Source organism: Squalius cephalus (genome assembly GCF_949319135.1).
Source record: "Squalius cephalus genome assembly, chromosome: 14".
Lineage (NCBI taxonomy): Eukaryota > Metazoa > Chordata > Actinopteri > Cypriniformes > Leuciscidae > Squalius > Squalius cephalus.
In genome coordinates this window covers 34751364-34762382 of record NC_137135.1, presented here as the reverse complement: position 1 = coordinate 34762382, position 11019 = coordinate 34751364, and the positions used below count along the sequence as shown (strand labels likewise).

At 36.7% G+C, this 11019-nt stretch overlaps 2 long non-coding RNA genes across 2 annotated transcripts; both read right to left on the bottom strand.

Moving 5' to 3' along the window:
- Positions 1-260: 260 nt before the first annotated feature.
- LOC307171392 lies at positions 261-2226 on the bottom strand. The gene is made up of 4 exons (XR_013823546.1): positions 2195-2226; positions 1930-2062; positions 867-979; positions 261-725 (listed from the first exon to the last, which is right to left on the bottom strand). It is a non-coding gene; the product is annotated as an uncharacterized lncRNA (long non-coding RNA).
- Positions 2227-7175: 4949 nt separating this feature from the next.
- Positions 7176-9354, bottom strand: LOC307171391. Its single transcript, XR_013823545.1, has 3 exons — positions 9072-9354; positions 8068-8180; positions 7176-7806 (listed from the first exon to the last, which is right to left on the bottom strand). It is a non-coding gene; the product is annotated as an uncharacterized lncRNA (long non-coding RNA).
- Between the last annotated feature and the right edge of the window lie 1665 nt (positions 9355-11019).

Sequence of the window (11019 nt, the reverse complement as noted above, 5' to 3'; positions counted from 1 at the left end):
CCTTTTGGATTTCATCAGAAATATCTTAATCTGTGTTCTGAAGATCAGCGGGTATCTCACGGGTTTGGGACGACATGATGGAGAGTAATTACTGACAAACATCTGCGGTGTTTGATTAGACTGTAAGTTATACTCAGAGCTCTTATTTTACTGTAAAAGATGATCTTGTGTCTGTCAGGAGAGGTCAGAGGTCATGAGTGGAACGGCACTGGATGAGCCGTGGAGAAAATGAGTTCAGAAAGTGTTTACAAAGACGGTCTGATCGCTTTATGCATTTTATTTAAAACAGTGTGTTTGTATCTGGACTTTTCTTGGCAGAATTAATTCAGTTTTACAGTAAATGTTTCAAAGAAATGAAAAACTTACAGAAAACAGCAGGAGTAAATGATACACACATGTGCTTGTGCATCAAGATAAAGAACATTACATGAGGAGGATCATATTTAACATGGAGAAAACACACAATACTGTAACAACCAGCTGAAATATTGCACTTATAACTGACATAAATACAATTTTATATTCAGAACAAAAAACTATACAACTATATGAAAATATAATAGCATTTACAAACTTACACTTATTCCTGTTCCATTTACAAAGCCTAATAAACGGACACAGTTTATCAGAGGAAGATTTAAGGTCTGGAAACATTAGTTGATCATGATCCGTCATGAATAAAGTTGCTGTCAGGATCTCGAGAGTCCAGAAGACACTTTAATGAGCTTTAAAAAAAAGACACATGCGGTTTCATCATCATCATCATCATCATCATCATCATCATCAATATTCACTGAAATATAAATAAAACATTGATCATCTGATCATCAGCGTATCTCAGAGATGATGCTCAAACATGATCTTACATTAGTTCAGGCGTCCTCTCATCATTTACTCAGATATCATGATCTCAGCTCATGCTTGATCTTCTCTGATGATGCAGATACACACTTTACAGGAGTGTGTGGATCCACAGAAACTGTGAATGAAGAAACATAATATTATCTTCAGTTTAAAGAGAGACAGAACAACATGATACAACACTAAAACTCCACAAGATAATAATAATGATGATAAAGCTGATCATCTGTTGCTGGATAACAGGCAAATGAAGTTGTACTTCTAATGAAACGAGACACTGTTTTCATCTTTAATACTGTAAAGCTGCTAAAAAACATGACATGTTCACATGCTTTTCTTGTTTTTGTGTGTTTTTTTTTAAAAGCTTGCTGTTCTCTCAATTTTGTTGCGTGTTTATTTAGTTATTGAGAGGAAAGCGCAGCACATATTCACATATTCATCTAATCATCACTCTCAGCAGTCTGGAGGTTTGTTTACTGTACAAAAGGCCCTCAATGAGTCAAGTATGTAGTATAGCATAGTATAGGTATGTCCACTAGGTGGCAGATGAAAACTCATCGAAAACTCACTCGCCGTCGCCGTATCTGTTTAGCGCATGCGCAGTTCCACCAGAGGCTGTAGTCGCCAGTTTGGTTTCACTTTGCGGTTCATCGAAGTAGGCTACAGCACAACACCAGCACAGTATTATCAGCGCGAAACATTATGTTATAGGCACTATGCATTTTTAACAATAGCCTACACTTTACAAATTATATATAACAGATGATAATTTAGCCGTTTCGTTTTATTTTTAAACCAGTAGTATTAGGCTATATTCTGGCAGCTACTCTAGCCCTAATGTGTCTTCGCCACTGGTTTGCCATATTAACCATTACAAATCAGTTTAATAAAAGTTATGGAATTATCATATATCAGGAGAAATCACTCATTAATCACACTATTAATCAGAGCAACTTCCATTTGCAGGATTAACACAAATATGGACACATTCAATGGCATACATTTCAGAAACACAGATGATTCCCTCAAACATTTACTGATTGAGTTCTGAGTGATTGTTTTACTCACAGTGCGGTCTTATATCATCCATGCTGCTCCATCTGACAATCTTCACAAGCTTCATGTTTTCAGTCGTTTGTGTCTTCATCTCTCTCTCTCTCTCTCTCTTCATGTGTTTACTCCTAGTTTCCATCTAACGTTACTGTAATTTAAACAATAAAATAAACAAAAAAGAAAAACGATCAATATTAATCTGTTCTCTCGCGAAGAAATAAAGAAAGTGAAAAGTCAAAGTTAACGAGAAGGGTCGATCTCGCTCATAGACTGTACTCACTCTGACTGCTGGTAGATGTCAGAAACATGGGCAGAAACGTGACGTCACGAAAACGAGTCTATGGCTCTGGAAGTTACGTCCCACTTCAAGTTACGCCCAATGCCCATAGACAGTAAAGGTTACGTTACGTCCCTCTTCAAGTTGCTCACTGTTTAAAGCAGAGCTGCACAGACCGGTCGGTGTATGATATCAAAGTACCGCGAGAGCGATTAGAGAACAGACAGTTCAATATTCAATATGCTTTTGAATCGCTCTCTCGCACGAGTTTAACATAAACAGAACATATAGAGTTGATTAAACTGACTCTTAGCTGTTCACGAACCGAAATACTTGTTTTGGTATGCAGTAAAGCAAGCTGCAATCTGCATTAGTGCCAGGGTATTGAAAATGTATTACAAGAAACCATATTGCGATGTAGCCTATTTTTTTATTTGTTTGATCAATTATTCTTCCCACCTCAACTAACTGAAATTGGGCTTTATTTCTTTCTTTTTTCTTCTTTTTTTCAAATAAATAATTTTAAACATCTTTTGATGTCTTATTGTATGACTGACTGATTAGCTGATGATTAGAACAGCTAAATGCACCACTGACAAACAAATCTTATGATACTTTTAAGACAAATGAACAACAAGCACACCCATAACAAAATCTTTTAAGTGAAAGGCAACACAATGAGGGTTTAAGGACAAATGAGGAATTGTCACTCAAAAGCACCACAGCTGCACTAAAAATAAAGAGGAAACAGTTGTAAACTGGTATATTAAACAATAAATTAGGCGACACCTATGCATTTACATCTATTAGGTGACATCTTACATGCATTTCCATTTAATAATGGAAAGAGACTTTACAGAAATATTACACATAAAAAATACTTTTTGGGTTACAATTTCTTTATTTTTAAAATAAAACAATATGTTATTTGAACACTTACACCTTCTTGAGCCATCAATGTGGCAATATTTGATTTTTAATTAATTATAGAGAATTTCAAGCACCACAGAAGTGCTCGTCCCCGGAAAATGCTTTATTTTTATGTCAATAACAGGGTTTTCCGCCATTTAAAATACAATAATGTATACATAACTATCAAAAATATTATGTAAATGACATTAAAAAAAACTAAATGCTGAATAAATATTATAAAATTTATAATGAAAGTAGTGGTCCCCTGGAGTTGTGTCACTGGTGTTACCGTTAAACAAAAATCTCTTATTTTAAAATAAAAATCACACTTATGACATCACTTGACTTTCTTCTTCCAATTTCCTGAATATGAAGAAAGGCCCATAGTAAATCCACTGTCTCTTTTCAGTTATCAGACATTTTCTCATTTATCTCATGATTTCATATGAAGCTTTTAGTTGATCTCATTGGTATGACCTACTTAATTGTTAGGGAATTGTAAAAATCTAGAATACAAATGGATTAAACTACTTAATTTAGTATACCATGATTGACAACATGTGGTTTGATACCTTGCAGCAGCCATTTTGTAAAATGACATTTTCATGAAAATTGTCACTGGTGTCACCTTTCTTATGGGTAACACCAGTGTCTCCCATTTATAGATAAACTTTATTCAAAGCTATTCATTTAGATTGTATGCCAGATGTAACAATTTAGTCTCATCTACTTAATTATAATTGAAGAATAATGATCTCTGGTCTTAGAAAAGAAAAAGAAAAAAAAAAGACAGTAACACCAGTGACACAATGAATCACCAATGGCATACAGTACATGTCATAATAAAATATCACATGTGACATGATGATAATTTTACATCCATTTAATTCTGCTTTCACTCAAATGTTAAGATTTAAAGGATTGCATCATTACTTGATTTTAACTGGTTTTCAAATATTTTCATTGTTATAGCAAATACATGGTTGTGCAAATTAACTTTTAACAAACCTGATTAAAATAAATAAAACAATCTCCTTATTTGTTGCATTATTATTATTTTTCTGTAACTCTGACTACATGTGCTGAAAAAAAATGGAAATAATATTTCATAAAAACCTTTAATATTGCACAATATTAATATTAAATAAATGCACAAAAATAAAAAAATAAAAAATCATTAACTGTAATTTATGTGTACTCAAAAAGTCAAAGGGTAATCTAACATATTTCCAAACAAAAGTGGACGTTCCAAACGCTTTACTCTGCCCTTGCTGCAATGTAAAAATCAGCAATATGAATTATACACTCTTACCGTTGTCTCTATACGAGCTGGTATCTTGCCGACAACATCTCGTTTTGAGTTTGACATATCGCGTGGTTCTGTGTGATTTGGACAACTTCAAGTTACGCCCACTTCCTGTTACGCCCCTCTCTTGCCCCTCACTTGCAGTCATAGACAGTAGCTTGCAGTCGGCAGACAGACCCATCTCTGTATATTAGCAGCTCTAGTCTAGTGAAGCCAGGCACTGGCGATTGGTTTGCGAGCTACTCACCGGTTTGTGAGTGTGAAGCCTGCCGCCAGGGGCGCAACTACACTCGCCTAAAGGATTATTAGGAACACCTGTTCAATTTCTCATTAATGCAATTATCTAATCAACCAATCACATGGCAGTTGCTTTAATGCATTTAGGGGTGTGGTCCTGGTCAAGACAATCTCCTGAACTCCAAACTGAATGTCAGAATGGGAAAGAAAGGTGATTTAAGCAATTTTGAGCGTGGCATGGTTGTTGGTGCCAGACGGGCCGGTCTGAGTATTTCACAATCTGCTCAGTTACTGGGATTTTCACGCACAACCATTTCTAGGGTTTACAAAGAATGGTGTGAAAAGGGAAAAACATCCACTATGCGGCAGTCCTGTGGGCGAAAATGCCTTGTTGATGCTAGAGGTCAGTCAATGGGCCGACTGATTCAAGCTGATAGAAGAGCAACTTTGACTGAAATAACCACTCGTTACAACCGAGGTATGCAGCAAAGCATTTGTGAAGCCACAACACACACAACCTTGAGGCGGATGGGCTACAACAGCAGAAGACCCCACCGGGTACCACTCATCTCCACTACAAATAGGAAAAAGAGGCTACAATTTACACGAGCTCACCAAAATTGGACAGTTGAAGACTGGAAAAATGTTGCCTGGTCTGATGAGTCTCGATTTCTGTTGAGACATTCAGATGGTAGAGTCAGAATTTGGCGTAAACAGAATGAGAACATGGATCCATCATGCCTTGTTACCACTGTGCAGGCTGGTGGTGGTGGTGTAATGGTGTGGGGGATGTTTTCTTGGCACACTTTAGGCCCCTTAGTGCCAACTGGGCATCGTTTAAATGCCACGGCCTACCTGAGCATTGTTTCTGACCATGTCCATCCCTTTATGACCACCATGTACCCATCCTCTGATGGCTACTTCCAGCAGGATAATGCACCATGTCACAAAGCTCGAATCATTTCAAATTGGTTTCTTGAACATGACAATGAGTTCACTGTACTAAAATGGCCCCCACAGTCACCAGATCTCAACCCAATAGAGCATCTTTGGGATGTGGTGGAACGGGAGCTTCGTGCCCTGGATGTGCATCCCACAAATCTCCATCAACTGCAAGATGCTATCCTATCAATATGAGCCAACATTTCTAAAGAATGCTTTCAGCACCTTGTTGAATCAATGCCACGAAGAATTAAGGCAGTTATGAAGGTGAAAGGGGGTCAAACAGGACCCCCTTAGGTGAGTGTATACCCAGTGTCAGAGGGGTATATGCAGCAACAATTTTGCGCCCCCCCCCCCCCCCCCAATTTTCTTCTCAAAATCTACTGTATATTTTTGTTATTATGTTTGGTGTCACTAGTGGAAGCACCCTTTAAATCAAAATAATAGTTTTCTATATAAAAAAAAGAATGATAAAAACAGAAGACTAGTGAAAAATATGACCAATAACCAGGGGCGATTTTTTTGTTGTTGTAAAGGTAACACTTTAGTTTAGGGTCTAATGCTCACTATTAACTAGTGTCATTAACATATATATTGTAGGGTTTTATAATCACTGAGGTCCCGAATGTGAGGTAGGCTAGTTAGGGGGATTCAGAGAAAATTTGGATTTCTCTGATCTACATATGTGCATTTTAAGATGTTTTGAAAGCCCCAAAAAATTGGATAAAAATAGCTTTAAAACCATGTCAGTGGGCAGCTGATTATTTTTCTCTCCTCATCAGATCAGCATCACACTCTTTTTCTCTTTGTTTTTCTCTTGCTCTGTCTCTTCCCCTCCTAAAGCTGAGCTTTGACTGATATAGGCTTTTCACGTTTGTCTGTCAGTGAAGAAAGTTAACATAGGGTCAAGTGATAGGTTGATTTATGAATCATTTTCTCAGACGCATTCATTTACTGAAAGCTACTAGGAAATCTAGGTAACTAAGTTTATTAAATTAATTCACAATGTACACATTCATTACTGATCTTATGCCTAATTCAGGGCCGTAGTCAGGGCTTTAAAATCAAAGAGGTCCTAAATTTGAGGTTGTTAGGGAGTTCGATTTTTTTATTTCTCCGATATGTGCATTTCAAGATGTTTGAAGGGCAAAAAAAAAAGTATAAAAAATTGCTTTAAAACCATGTTAGCAGGCAGTAGATTATTTGTCAATGAATACTCTCCTCATTTCTCTCAGTCTCCTCATCTTGCCCTGTCTCTTCCCCTCCTAAAGCTCTTAGTCTTTTCTGTAGTGCTTGAACAATAGTCTGATCAGAAACCTCTGGGATTTCATCAGAAATATCTTAATCTGTGTTCTGAAGATCAGCGGGTATCTTACGGGTTTGGGACGACATGATGGAGAGTAATTACTGACAGAAACTTCATTTTAAACCCTCTGCTGTGTTTGATTAGACTGTAAGTTATACTCAGAGCTCTTATTTTACTGTAAAAGATGATCTTGTGTCTGTCAGGAGAGGTCAGAGGTCATGAGTGTAACGGCACTGGATGAGCCGAGGAGAAAACGAGTTCAGAAAGTGTTTACAAAGACTGATCGTTTTATGCATTTTATTTAAAACAGTGTGTTTCTATCTGGACTTTTCTTGGCAGAATTAATTCAGTTTTACAGTAAATGTTTCAAAAACTTGATTTAGACAAAGAATCTTAAACAGGCAAAAGAAAATGACAAATAATGCACATAATTACAGAAACCAGCAGGAGTAAATGATACACACATGTGCTTGTGCATCAAGATAAAGAACATGAGGAGGATCATATTAACATGGAGAAACACACAATACTGTAACAACCAGATGCAATATTGCACTTATAACTGACATAAATACAATTTTATATTCAGAACAAAAAACTATACAACTGTTACGGCCCCTAATATAAATGTCTAGGATTCAAGGGACACATGCCATAAGAGATGGACAACGACTAGCGTGATCCAAAACTCAGAAAAGTAACCAAACAATGAGAGACGGGGAACTCAGCAACGGAGGAAAAAGAAAGAAAACCTAACTAATAAAGTCAAGCTGAGACTCCCGCTCCGAACTAAAGTTACAAACTAAGAATAAAAGGTAAACATGACGAAACGGCGTTGAACAAGCTGGCTGTCGGCCGAGAGACCCTCCTTCTGCTTTATAGCCGGACTTCCCCAGCTCAGCCAATAGGAGACTGAGGAAGACAGAAATAAGACAACATACAAACAATCATTGGACACAGTTTATCTGAGGAAGATTTAAGGTCTGGAAACATTAGTTCATCATGTCCCGTCATGAATAAAGATTCTGTCGGGATATTGAAAGTCCAGAAGACACTTTAATGAGCTTTAAAAAAGACACATGCGGTTTCTTCATCATCATCATCAATATAAATAAAACATTGATCATCTGATCATCAGCGTATCTCAGAGATGATGCTCAAACATGATCTTACATTAGTTCAGGCGTCCTCTCATCATTTACTCAGATATCATGATCTCAGCTCATGCTTGATCTTCTCTGATGATTCAGATCCACACTTTACAGGAGTGTGTGGATCCACAGAAACTGTGAATGAAGAAACATAATATTATCTTCAGTTTAAAGAGGGACAGAACAACATCATACAACACTAAAACTGCACAAGATAATAATGATGATGATAAAGCTGATCATCTGGTGCTAGATAACAGGCAAATGAAGTTGTACTTCTAATGAAACCAGACACAGTTTTCATCTTTAATACTGTAAAGCTGCTAAAAAACATGACATGTTCACATGCTTTTCTTGTTTGTTTGTTTGTTTTTCAAGCTTGCTTTTCTCTCAATTGTGTGTAATTTAGTTATTGAGAGGAAAGCGCAGCACATATTCATTCAGTCTGGGTGAGTGTTTACTGTACAAAAGGCCCTCAAAGAGTCAAGTATCTATATAGTATAGTATTCATATGGATTCAGTATGGTATAGGTCTGCCACTAGGTGGCCGAGCGTCACTCATCGCCGTGCCAGGTATTATTGGTTTGGTTTCTCTTTGCGGTTGATCGAAGTACAGCACAACACCAGCACAGGATTATCAGCCCGAAACAGTATGTTATAGGCGCTATGTATTTTTAATAATAGCCTACACTTTACAAATTATATATATAGCCTATATAACAGATACGATTATTTAGCAGTTTCGTTTTATTTTTAAACCATTAATATTATATTCTGGCAGTTTCTCTAGCCCTAATGTGGCTTCGCCACTGGTTTGCCATATTAACCATTACAAATCAGTTTAATAAAAGTTAAGGAATTTTCATATATCAGGAGAAATCACTCATTAACCACACTATTAATCAGAGCAACTTCCATTTGCAGGATTAACACAAATATGGACACATTCAATGGCATATATTTCAGAAACACAGATGATTCCCTCAAACATTTACTGATTGAGTTCTGAGTGATTGTTTTACTCACAGTCTGGTCTTATATCATCCATGCTGCTCCATCTGACGATCTTCACAAGCTTCATGTTTTCAGTCGTTTGTGTCTTCATCTCTCTCTCTCTCTCTCTCTCTTCATGTGTTTACTCCTAGTTTCCATCTACTGTCATTTAATCAATAAAACAAACAAAAAGAAAAACGATCAATATTATTAATCTGTTCTCTCGCGAAGAAATAAAGAAAGTGAAAAGTCAAAGTTAACGAGCTCCACAAAACATGATTCCACACCATAGACTGTAAGTTCCACACACCCCGACGATGAAGAGGGGGAGGTCTGAGCTTTTATACAAACAAACTAGACACGCCTTTAGACGGAAAAACAGCTCTGATTGGGTGTCAAAAAACAGTTCTTTTTGACACCCAATCAGAGCTGTTTTTCCGTCTAAAGGCGTGTCTAGTTTGTTTGTATAAAAGCTCAGACCTCCCCCTCTTCATCGTCGGGGTGTGTGGAACTGCAGTTCTTTATTTCTTCGCGAGAGAACAGATTAATAATATTGATCGTTTTTCTTTTTGTTTGTTTTATTGATTAAATGACAGTAGATGGAAACTAGGAGTAAACACATGAAGAGAGAGAGAGAGATGAAGACACAAACCACTTTAAAACACAAAAACAAACAAGAAAAGCATGTGAACATGTCATGTGTTTTTAGCAGCTTTACAGTATTAAAGATGAAAACAGTGTCTCGTTTCATTAGAAGTACAACTTCATTTGCCTGTTATCCAGCAACAGATGATCAGCTTTATCATCATTATTATTATCTTGTGGAGTTTTAGTGTTGTATGATGTTGTTCTGTCTCTCTTTAAACTGAAGATAATATTATGTTTCTTCATTCACAGTTTCTGTGGATCCACACACTCCTGTAAAGTGTGGATCTGAATCATCAGAGAAGATCAAGCATGAGCTGAGATCATGATATCTGAGTAAATGATGAGAGGACGCCTGAACTAATGTAAGATCATGTTTGAGCATCATCTCTGAGATACACTGATGATCAGATGATCAATGTTTTATTTATATTTCAGTGAATATTGATGATGATGATGATGATGATGATGAAACCACATGTGTCTTTTATTTTAAAGCTCATTAAAGTGTCTTCTGGACTCTCGAGATCCTGACAGCAACTTTATTATGTTCTTTATCTTGATGCACAAGCACATGTGTGTATCATTTACTCCTGCTGTTTTCTGTAATTATGTGCATTATTTGTCATTTTCTTTTGCCTGTTTCAGATTCTTTGTCTAAATCAAGTTTTTCATTTCTTTGAAACATTTACTGTAAAACTGAATTAATTCTGCCAAGAAAAGTCCAGATACAAACACACTGTTTTAAATAAAATGCATAAAGCGATCAGACCGTCTTTGTAAACACTTTCTGAACTCATTTTCTCCACGGCTCATCCAGTGCCGTTCCACTCATGACCTCTGACCTCTCCTGACAGACACAAGATCATCTTTTACAGTAAAATAAGAGCTCTGAGTATAACGTACAGTCTAATCAAACACAGCAGAGGTTTGTCAGTAATTACTCTCCATCATGTCGTCCCAAACCTGTAAGATACCCGCTGATCTTCAGAACACAGATTAAGATATTTCTGATGAAATCCCAGAGGTTTCTGATCAGACTATTGTTCACACACTACAGTAAAGACATAAAGAGACTGATCAGAGGTAAAGAATTAAAATAATAATAAACGTGTAATGTAATGCATTCAGGGCTGGGAAGATTTGTAAGACATTTATGGGTTAGAAAACAAAGTCTCTGAAGCATGTTTGAGAAAACCTGTTTGTCCAGTTTCTCAGAGACTAAAAAAGTATTTTTCGCTTGACCATCCAGCAAAACTCATTGAGACTCACTGTGGATATTTATTTCTGCATGCCGTTCAATATGCTTATAATATAATGGTGTTATTTATGACTA